This window comes from Galeopterus variegatus, unplaced genomic scaffold (assembly GCF_000696425.1).
Source record: "Galeopterus variegatus unplaced genomic scaffold, G_variegatus-3.0.2 Scaffold3382, whole genome shotgun sequence".
NCBI lineage: Eukaryota > Metazoa > Chordata > Mammalia > Dermoptera > Cynocephalidae > Galeopterus > Galeopterus variegatus.
This window is the reverse complement of record NW_007729493.1, coordinates 44,365-53,849: the sequence shown is the minus strand read 5'-3', so window position 1 is coordinate 53,849 and position 9,485 is coordinate 44,365. Positions and strand designations below refer to the sequence as shown.

Below are 9,485 nucleotides of genomic sequence, written 5' to 3'. Positions count from 1 at the left end.
CCCCCCCGCTTAACCCCAACTCCATGGACACCCATGGTCACCCCAATCAGTTTCTGAGGTTCGGAATCACCAAGTGCTCTGCGTCCCCAACTCTCTTTTCCTCCCTGTGGAGAGCGCCTGAGATGAAGATCAGGGGGCGAGGGGTGGAGGGAAGGATGGGGGAGAAGACCCCGCACTATCACGGCATTACCCCAACAGCCTAATCCCCCATTCCACTCTGGCCCTGCTAAAATGCATTCCCGAAGTAACGCAAATGGTCTTTAAAATAAGTGGATCAGGTGTCAGCTTTTCCAGCACTCGGAATATCCAAACTCCTTACTGTCATTTACAAGAGCCTGTAAGACCTGGCCCCGAGGTAGCTCTCTGATTTCCTCTCCTAAAGATATCTATGCCTCAGTCAAAGTGGACATGAGCTATGCTCCTGGAAGGAGGCAAGCTTAACCTGCCTCAAGGCCTTTGCACTTGTTCCTCCTGTCTCCGGTGCTTTTTCCCTGGCTTTCCACAATGACTCACTCTTCATTTCGGTCCCACTTAGATCCAGTGTCTTCTGGGAGGCCTTCCCCAATCTCTCTATCAAAAGTAGCCTCCCTTCCCCTACTGCCACCACCTCCCACTCCACCCCTCTCTGTCACATTACCCCTCATTGCACTTCTAGGACATCACACTGTCCTAGTTTCCCTGCAACCTCACTGGCTGTTATTTCTTAGTCTTCCTCAGCTCTGACCTCTAAATATTGGAGCCTCCTAGGGCTTAGTCCTTGGCTCTCTTCTCTTTCCACATTCTCTGTCCAGTGATCTCATCCAGTCCCAGGGCTTAAATACTATGTAAATGTCAGTGAGTCCTAAATTTATATCCAGAGCGCCAGACTCATTTATCCAGCAGCCTACTGACATCTGCACTTGGATGTCTAACAGCCATGCCAAGCTAACGTGACCAAAATAGATGTCTTGAATTCTCTCACCCCAGTCCATTTCTCTCCTACTGTTCTCCATCCCGGGATGTGATAACTCCCCCAGTTGTTCAGGCTAAAAACATAGGAAACATCTTCCCTTTCCCTTTTTTCACTGAATCCCTTCCTGTCTCTAATTCGCCAGCAAGGCTCTACATCTGAAATATACCCTGAATCCATCTACTTCTTTCCATCTTTATTGCTATAGTCCTGGTCCCAGCTATCATCTCATCTGAAATATCACAGTAGCTTCCTAGCTGGTCCTGTGCTTTTTTTTTTTTTTTTTTTGCCGCTGGCCAGTAACAGAGATCCAACCCTGGACTTTGTCTTTTTTTTTTTAAAGATGACCGGTAAGGGGATCTTAACCCTTGACTTGGTGTTGTCAGCACCACGCTCACCCAGTGAGCGAACCGGCCATCCCTATATGGGATCCGAGCCCGGGGCCTTGGTGTTATCAGCACCACACTCTCCCGAGTGAGCCACAGGTGGGCCCCAACCCTGGACTTTGATGTTATCAGCACCATGCACAAACCAACTGAGCTAATGGACAGCCCCCCCTTTCTTAAAGTTCCCCACAGAAGAGAAAGGTACTTTGCTTCTGTCCTTGCCCTTTACAAATTAGTCTTAACAATATCAGTAATTTTTTAAAAATCTAAATCATCATGTTCTTCCCTTCTTAAGATATTCAAGTAGCTTTTCATTGTACTTGGAATAAATCTGAGCTCCTTGTAAGGAAAATCCCACCAACTTGTACTCGCCTTCTTATACAGTGCTCCTGCCAGATCGGACTTCTTCCTGTTTTAGAACATCAGAAATCATTCTCTTAGCACCCCCGTCCTTCGTCCTTCGATTCCCTCTTCCTGGAATGCTTTACCACCCCTCCCTCCATCTTCACCCGGCTGGCTTCTTCTAGTCATTCAGATCTCTGCTGAAAGTCTAAAGTGGCTGGCCGGTTAGCTCAGTGCTTAGAGTGTGGTGTTGTAACACCAGGGTCAAGGGTTCAGGTCTCCAAACTGGCCAGCCACCCCCCCAAAAAAACAATCTAAAGTGGCCCCCACTCTATTTTGTTTTCACCACTTTTTTTTTTTTTAAGATGACCGGTAAGGGGATATTAACCCTTGACTTGGTGTTGTCAGCACCGCACTCTCCCGAGTGAGCCACGGGGCCGGCCCTGTTTTCACCACTTTCTGAAATGACCTTATATTTGTTTACTGCTTGTTGTCTGCTCCCACGTATGCGAGAAAGCGAAGATCTCATTTGTCTTGTTCACCTTGTAACCTGCCAGCCAGCTCCTACTGCAGTGCCTTGGCACATAGTAGATGCTCAGTATTTATTGCTTAGTGAATTTTTGGGGCCCCCGCCCACTCTGAACTCTTTTCACTCTCTCCTTTGCTCTCCACCCTCCTTCCCTCTCTATTGCCTGCCCTCCCTGATCTCTGCCCTGTGCTGCCAAGTGCTTCAGGTTGAGTCTCTGCTCACATCCACGCCCCTCCAGATTCTCCCCCTTCATCAGCTGCATTATTACAATCATTAGCCTGACACTACTGCCTCCGGGAAGGAAGCCTGCTATTCTTACCAGGATCTGCAGCGGCTCCCCTCCTGCTTGCTTGGCCCTGACAGCCCTTCATTTGAGGTCAGAACAGCAGTGACTGAGCTGTCCTCCTAATGTCTCGCAGTGGCAGAGGAAAGACAGTGCACCCAGGATGTGAACCGGGCCATGGGGCCATGTGAGCAGGGTGCACAACTCATGCCACATTTTGGGCCCAGTGAGCCCCAGCACCTCGAGAGGGTATGCACTGCATTGACTCACTGCATGACTAGTGTGGATCAGATCAATCGAGTGAACATTCCCTATCAGTGTAAGTGCCTTTTACACTGACAACTTTGGGTCATTATCAATTATTTCTAGTATTCTTGATTCTTTATCCTTTCAACAAATATTTTTCATACATGCTGGGCACTATACCATGGCTGGGGACACAGTGAAGAGCAAGGACAAAGTCAACATTGTCTTCGTGGAGCTTACAATCTAGTGAGGGAGACAAAGAAACACAGAGTGATGAATGCGTCTCCAGATCAGTTTGAGGACCTTCCCACAGCCCACAGCCTCTATGCGTTCTGGCGCTGTTTCTGACTCTGCTGCCCATCTTTAGCACTATCTCTGGGCTCATTTAGGGTTCTTAGTACTTGTCAGGGTAAATTTCTGTTTTCTGTCCTCAAATGCCCAATGTCCTGAACTCTTCTCTTTCTCAGCTGATGATCTTGCTTGCTGCTTTTCTGAGAAAACACAAGCAAGCAAATGAAAACCTCTCCATTCCCACCACCACACCCCAGCCCCACTGCCCTTCCTGTGGGGGATCCTAGACGCTGTCACCCACCCTAAGTCATCACTCCAGCGACTGTCCCTCCCTCTCCTGTAGCATCATGCCTCCTCTCCACTTGATTATTGGCAGCAGTATGCAAGCGCACTGTCATTTCCCCCAGCCTGAAACACATGCTCCTCAGCTGTGTGTTCACCTCCAGTGTCTGCCCTTCTGCACTTCCTTTTCAGCAAAGCTTTCTCAGAAGACTGTCTCTATTTGCTGTCTCCTTCATTTCTGTTCCCACCACTTCTCTTTTACCAACTTAAATCCATATTGTTTAATTTTTGTAATTCACTATTTTGAATTGCTAATACATTCACATGTTCAAAACAATGCTTTAAATATACTGAAAGGTATAGAGTGAAAGCTCTTTCTTATCCCTGTTCACCATCCTTCCCACCCCGCCCCTGCCTGTGACCGGGATCACAACCCTTGGCTTGGTGTCGCCCGCACTGCGCTCAGCCAGTGAGCGCACCAGCCATCCCTACATAGGATCTGAACCCGCGGCGGGAGCACCGCTGCGCTCCCAGCGCCACACTCTCCCGAGTGAGCCACGGGGTCGGCCCATAACTTCTATGTATTCTTCCAGAGTTTCTTTATGTAAACACAAGCAAATAGCAATATAAATTCTTATTCTCCCATGTATTTTACAAAAAAGTTGCACACCACTACACCGTTCTATGTCTTTCTTTTTTTACTTAAGAATGGATCTTTGTGATCTTCTCATATCAATGAATAGTCTTCTGATGTATGGACGTGCTCCCGATCACTCTTGAACCCATTCCTGTCAGGCTTCTTCCCCAACTTCCTTACTGAAACTCTTGTCAAGGTTACCCTGGACCTCCAGGTTTCCAAATCCAAAGGCCAAAATGTCAGCGTCATTTTACTTGGTGATCAATGGTCTTTCATATAGCTGATCATGTTCCCTTCTAGAAACACTTTCTTTACCTGACTTTTGTTTTTGGCGGCTGGCTGGTATGGGGAATTGAACCTTTGACCTTGGGGTTATAAGGCTGCTCTAACCAACTGAGCTCACTGGCCAGCCCCTCTTCATCCGACTTTTAAGACACTCTACTGTCCTGGTTTTTTCCTACCACACTGGTTCCTCCTCCTCAGTCTCCTTTGCTAGTTCCTTCTCAACTCCCTGACAGCTAGATCTTGCTCTCTGCTCAATCTATGGTCGCTCCCCAGTTTAGTAGATATACAATAGTATCTCACTGTGGTTTTGTTTGGCATTTCCCTAACTACTAATGCAGCTGAGCATCTTTTAATATACTTATCAGCCTTCGGAATTTCCTCCTCTGGGAAATGCCTGATCATTTGAGTTGTTTGTATTTTTCCTGTTGATTTGCAGTTCTTTATATATTCCGGATACTAACCTTTATTCAATTATATATGTTGCAAATATCTGCTCCTTTGTGAAAATATTTGTGACCTTCCTTTCACTTTTTTCATAATATATTTTTATCATCAGAAGTTCTTAATTTTAATATGGGCATTTTTATCAACCCCTCCTTTTATGCTTATGTTTTTGTATCTTGTATAAAAAAGAAAAATCACTCTCTACCCTTCTAGTCAGAAAAATATTTTCTTATATATCCTTCAAAAGATTTTAACTTTTATTCTTCATACTTAAGTTCTAAGTCCATCCACAACTGGTTTGTGTATGGTGTGTTATAAGGATCTATTTTTCATTTTCTTTTCTTTTCTTTTTTTTTTTTTTAAAAAGATGACCGGGGGCCGGCCCAGTGGCGCACTGGAGAGTGCGCCGCTTGGGAGTGCGGCGGTGCTCCTGCCGAGGGTTCGGATCCCATGTGGAGACCGGTTCCCGCTCACTGGCTGAGCGTGGTGAAGAGCCCAGGTAAGAAGAGAATGAGAATGATATTCCACCTGCGGGATTTCTCAGCATCAGGAGTTAGAGCTAGAGAGAGTAGAGAATGGAATTCTATCAGGGAAGGTTGGGCCAGCACGGAGTGTGGAACTCACGTGGATCAAGGGTGATGCATGTGCAGGGCGACTTCCTGCTGGGTGTCAAATCCCATACTGACAGAGGTGTGTCTGCACAGGAGAATATACACTATGTTAACAAGAGATTGGATACGTATAGGAATAGTGACCAAATAAGTTTTTACAATTAATGGGAGCCAGGTTTATCACTTTTGTAGACAAAAGTTGCAGATAGCAATAAAAGAGAAAATACTAAACCAAAATTTAAGGGGTTTTTTTGTCTTTTTTTTTTTGTGACTGGTAAGGGGATTTCAACCCTCGGCTTGGTGTTGTCAGCACCACACTCAGCCAGTGAGCCAACCGGCCATCCCTAAATAGGATCCGAACCTGTGGCCTTGGTGTTGTCAGCACCGCACTCTCCTGAGTGAGCCACGGGCCGGCCCATATTTTTCATTTTCTTAATATGGAAAATCAATTATCCCAGCCCCACCTACTAACTAGTCACTTCTTTTGGCCTGATCTGCTTTCTTTTCTCTGTTGTATATCAATATCCTATATGTCCATGAATTTGTTTCTGGACATTCTATTCTGTTCCATTGGTTGGCTTTTAAAAACTTGCAACTGGGGCCGCCCCGTGGCTTACTCCAGAGAGCGCAGCGCTGGGAGCGCCGAGGCCGCTTGTTCAGATCCTATATAGGGATGGCCGGTGCGCTCACTGGCTGAGCGTGGTGCAGACCACACCATGCCGAGGGTTGTGATCCCCTTGCCGGTCAAAGAAAAAAAAAAAAAACAACTTGCAACTGTAACAAACTTTCTTAAATTCTATAGCTTTAAAATAAATCTAGATATCTCCTATAGTAAACACCACCTTGCCAATATACTCTTCTTCCGGGGTATCTTGCCATTTCTTGGTCCTTGCTCTATTTGTGAATCGATTTATTAAGCTCTGCAGGATTTTGATTTGATCTACATCTAGAGTCCATTTTGAATCCATTTTGAGGCAAATTGGTATCTTTTTTGGGGGGTGGGGTGGGCAGGGATCTGAACCCTTGACCTTGGTTTTATAACACTGCACTCTAATTAACTGAGCTGACTGCCAGCCCTGATATATTTTTGATACTGAAACATCCTATCATGGATTTGGGATACCTCTCCATTTATGTAGGTCTTCCTTACTGTGTTTCAATGATATTTTATAATTTTCTGCATACAGAGAATGTACGTCTTCTGTTTTCCTTATTCCTAGGTACGACATTGTTTTTCTGTTATACTAAACGATATATATTTTTTTTTTTAAAGATGACCGGTAAGGGGATCTCAACCCTTGGCTTGGTGTTGTCAGCACCACGCTCAGCAAGTGAGCAAACCGGCCATCCCTATATAGGGATCTGAACCCGTGGCCTTGGTGTTATCAGCACCGCACTCTACCGAGTGAGCCACGGGCCGGCCCTCTAAACGATATTTTTTAAGGTTACATTTTCATAGGGTTTTATGCTGATATATAGGAAAGCAATTGATTTGCAATATTTACTTTGGGGGGGGGGCTGGCTGGCTGGTACAGGGATGTGAACCCGAGACCTTGGTGTTATAAGGCTGTGCTGTAACCAACTGAGCTAACTGGCCAGCTCTAACATTGACTTTAGAGCCAACAACCTTGGTAAGCCCTCTCTCTTCTGTATAATTATTTTTCTACAGACTTTTTGAATTTTCTACAAAGGCAGTTATGTCATCTGCAAATGATGGCAGTTTGCTTTTTCCTTTCCAATGATATGCCTTTCATTTCCTTGTCTTATGCTAGCCAGGACCTTTAGTACAATGTTAAATGCAAGCATTCTTGTTTTGTTCCTAGTTTTAAAGTAAACACTTCTAATGTTTTCCCAGTAAGAATGGTGTTTGCTGTAGGGTTTTGGTTGTTTTTTTTTTTTTTAAAATACCTTTTACAGGTTAAGGAAAACCACTTCTATTCCTGGTTTGCTAAGTTTTTTCATGTATGGGTACTGAATTAAACGCTTTTTTAATGCCCGTTTCTTGTGCAATGCAACACACATAAAGGTAAGTGCGGGGAACCGGAGCCATCAGAACCACCACCACGACTGTGGGCAAGAGAAGCAAGATGCGCAGCACATTGACGACAGGACGAAAGGCGTCCTGCCAGATGGCCGGATCTTCATCGGCACCTTCAAGGCTTTCGACAAGCGTATGAATTTGATCCTCTGTGACTGTGATGAGTTCCGGAAGATCAAGCAAAGAACTCCAAACAAGCAGAAAAGAAAGAGAAGCGAGTCCTTGGTCTGGTGCTGCTGCGAGGGGAGAACCTGGTCTCAATGACAGTAGAGGGACCTCCTCCCAAAGACACTGGCATTACCCAAATGCCACTTGCTGGAGCTGCTGGTGGCCCAGGGATTGGCAGGGCTGCTGGCAGAGGAATCCCAGCTGGTGTTCCCCCGGCTCCTGCAGGACTTGCTGGGCCAGTTCGTGGGGTTGGTGGGCCATCCCAACAGGTGATGACCCCGCAAGGAAGAAGCACTGTTGCAGCCGCTGCAGCTGTTGCCACAGCCAGTATCTCAGGGGCCCCAACCCAGTACCCTCCCGGCCGAGGGGGTCCTCCCCCACCTATGGGCCGAGGGGCACCCTCACCAGGCATGATGGGCCCGCCTCCTGGTATGAGGCCTCCAGTGGGTCTCCCAATGGGGATTCCCCCTGGACAAGGGACTCCAAGGGGCACCCTCACCAGGCATGATGGGCCCGCCTCCTGGTATGAGGCCTCCAGTGGGTCCCCCAATGGGGATTCCCCCTGGACAAGGGACTCCAATGGGCATGTCCCCTCCGGGGACGCGGACCCTCCCCCAGCTATGCTAGGCCTTGGCCACAGTTATGGAAGTAGCTCGACAGCAATGTGGACCCGATTTCCCAGGGCTACGTCGCTACAGATCTGTTTGTTTGTTATGGTGTTGTGCACGGATTCTCACCAGGTTGTGCTGTTTCCCTTACAGGGCTCACATGCCCGGCAATGTGCACACCGAGGCCCTAGACTAATCTTGACCCTCCTCAGCTCTCTGCCTGTTTCCTGTAAGGCCGTACATAGTCCTTTTATTTCCTTGTGGCCCATGAAACTGGTTTATAACAAACTCTTAAGAGACTACTAAAAAAAAAAGAAGAAAGAAAGAAAGATAAGTGCAACAAAACATAAAGTATAATGAATACTTACAGAGGAAATACTTATAAAGGGAATAACCACCATCCAGGCCAAGTAAAAGAGCCTGGCCAGTATTACAAAAGGACCGGTGTGTCCTCACCCGGAGGTAAGTAGTATTGGATTTTATGCCAATCACTTCCTTACTTTTCTTAATAGTTTCCCCAGATGTGTATACAGTCCTTAATAATATAGTTTCTTTTACTTGCTTTTAAAGATACATATGTAATAATACTATATGTATTTATTATATATGTGGGTGTGGAATTGCTTTTACTTTATTAGATAATGCTGACGTCTTTTCCAAAGTAGTTTAACCACTTGTATTCTCATTAACCGTGTATGAGTTTCTTTGTTTCATATCCCTGTCAACAATGGGTATTTTCAGACTCTAATTTTAGCTATTCTGGTGTGAACAGTTATATTTCATTACGGCTTTAATTTGCATTCCTCTGATTACTGATGAGGTTTAGCATGTTTTCATGTTTGTTGACCTTGTGGATTTCCTCTTTTGTGAAGTGTTAGTTCAAATCTCTGGTTCACATTTATAAGTTTTATTGTTAATGTTTTTTGGTTTTGTTTTTCTTATTTATTTGTAGCAGTTCATTATGTATCCCAAACACACTGTTTGTCAGTCATGAATGTTATAAACGCTCCTTCCATTCTGTGGCTTTTTTTTTTTTTTTTTTTACAGCTGGCCAGTAAGGGGATCCAGACCCTTGACCTTGGCATGGTAACATTGTGCCCTAACCAACTGAGCTATCCAGCCAGTGTGGCTTATTTTTTGATGAACAGATGTCAGATTTATCAGTCTTTTCCCTTACAGTTAATGTTTTTGAGTCTTAAGAAATATTTCCCTACCTGAATTCGTAAATATATTTTTCTATATTATCTTCTAGAGCCTTTTAATTTGCTTTTTACATTTAGTTTATAGTGTGGGGTGAAGTGATTTTTGTATATGGCTTAAGGTAGGGGTTCAGTTTTATTTTTTTTCTTTATTTTTTATTTTTTTGTCTTTTTCCGTGTCCGGCAA

General features: G+C 45.2%; 1 pseudogene; it reads left to right on the top strand.

The window, feature by feature from the left end:
- The first annotated feature begins 5,312 nt into the window (after window positions 1–5,312).
- Window positions 5,313–8,118, top strand: LOC103600552 (annotated as a pseudogene).
- Window positions 8,119–9,485: the final 1,367 nt, after the last annotated feature.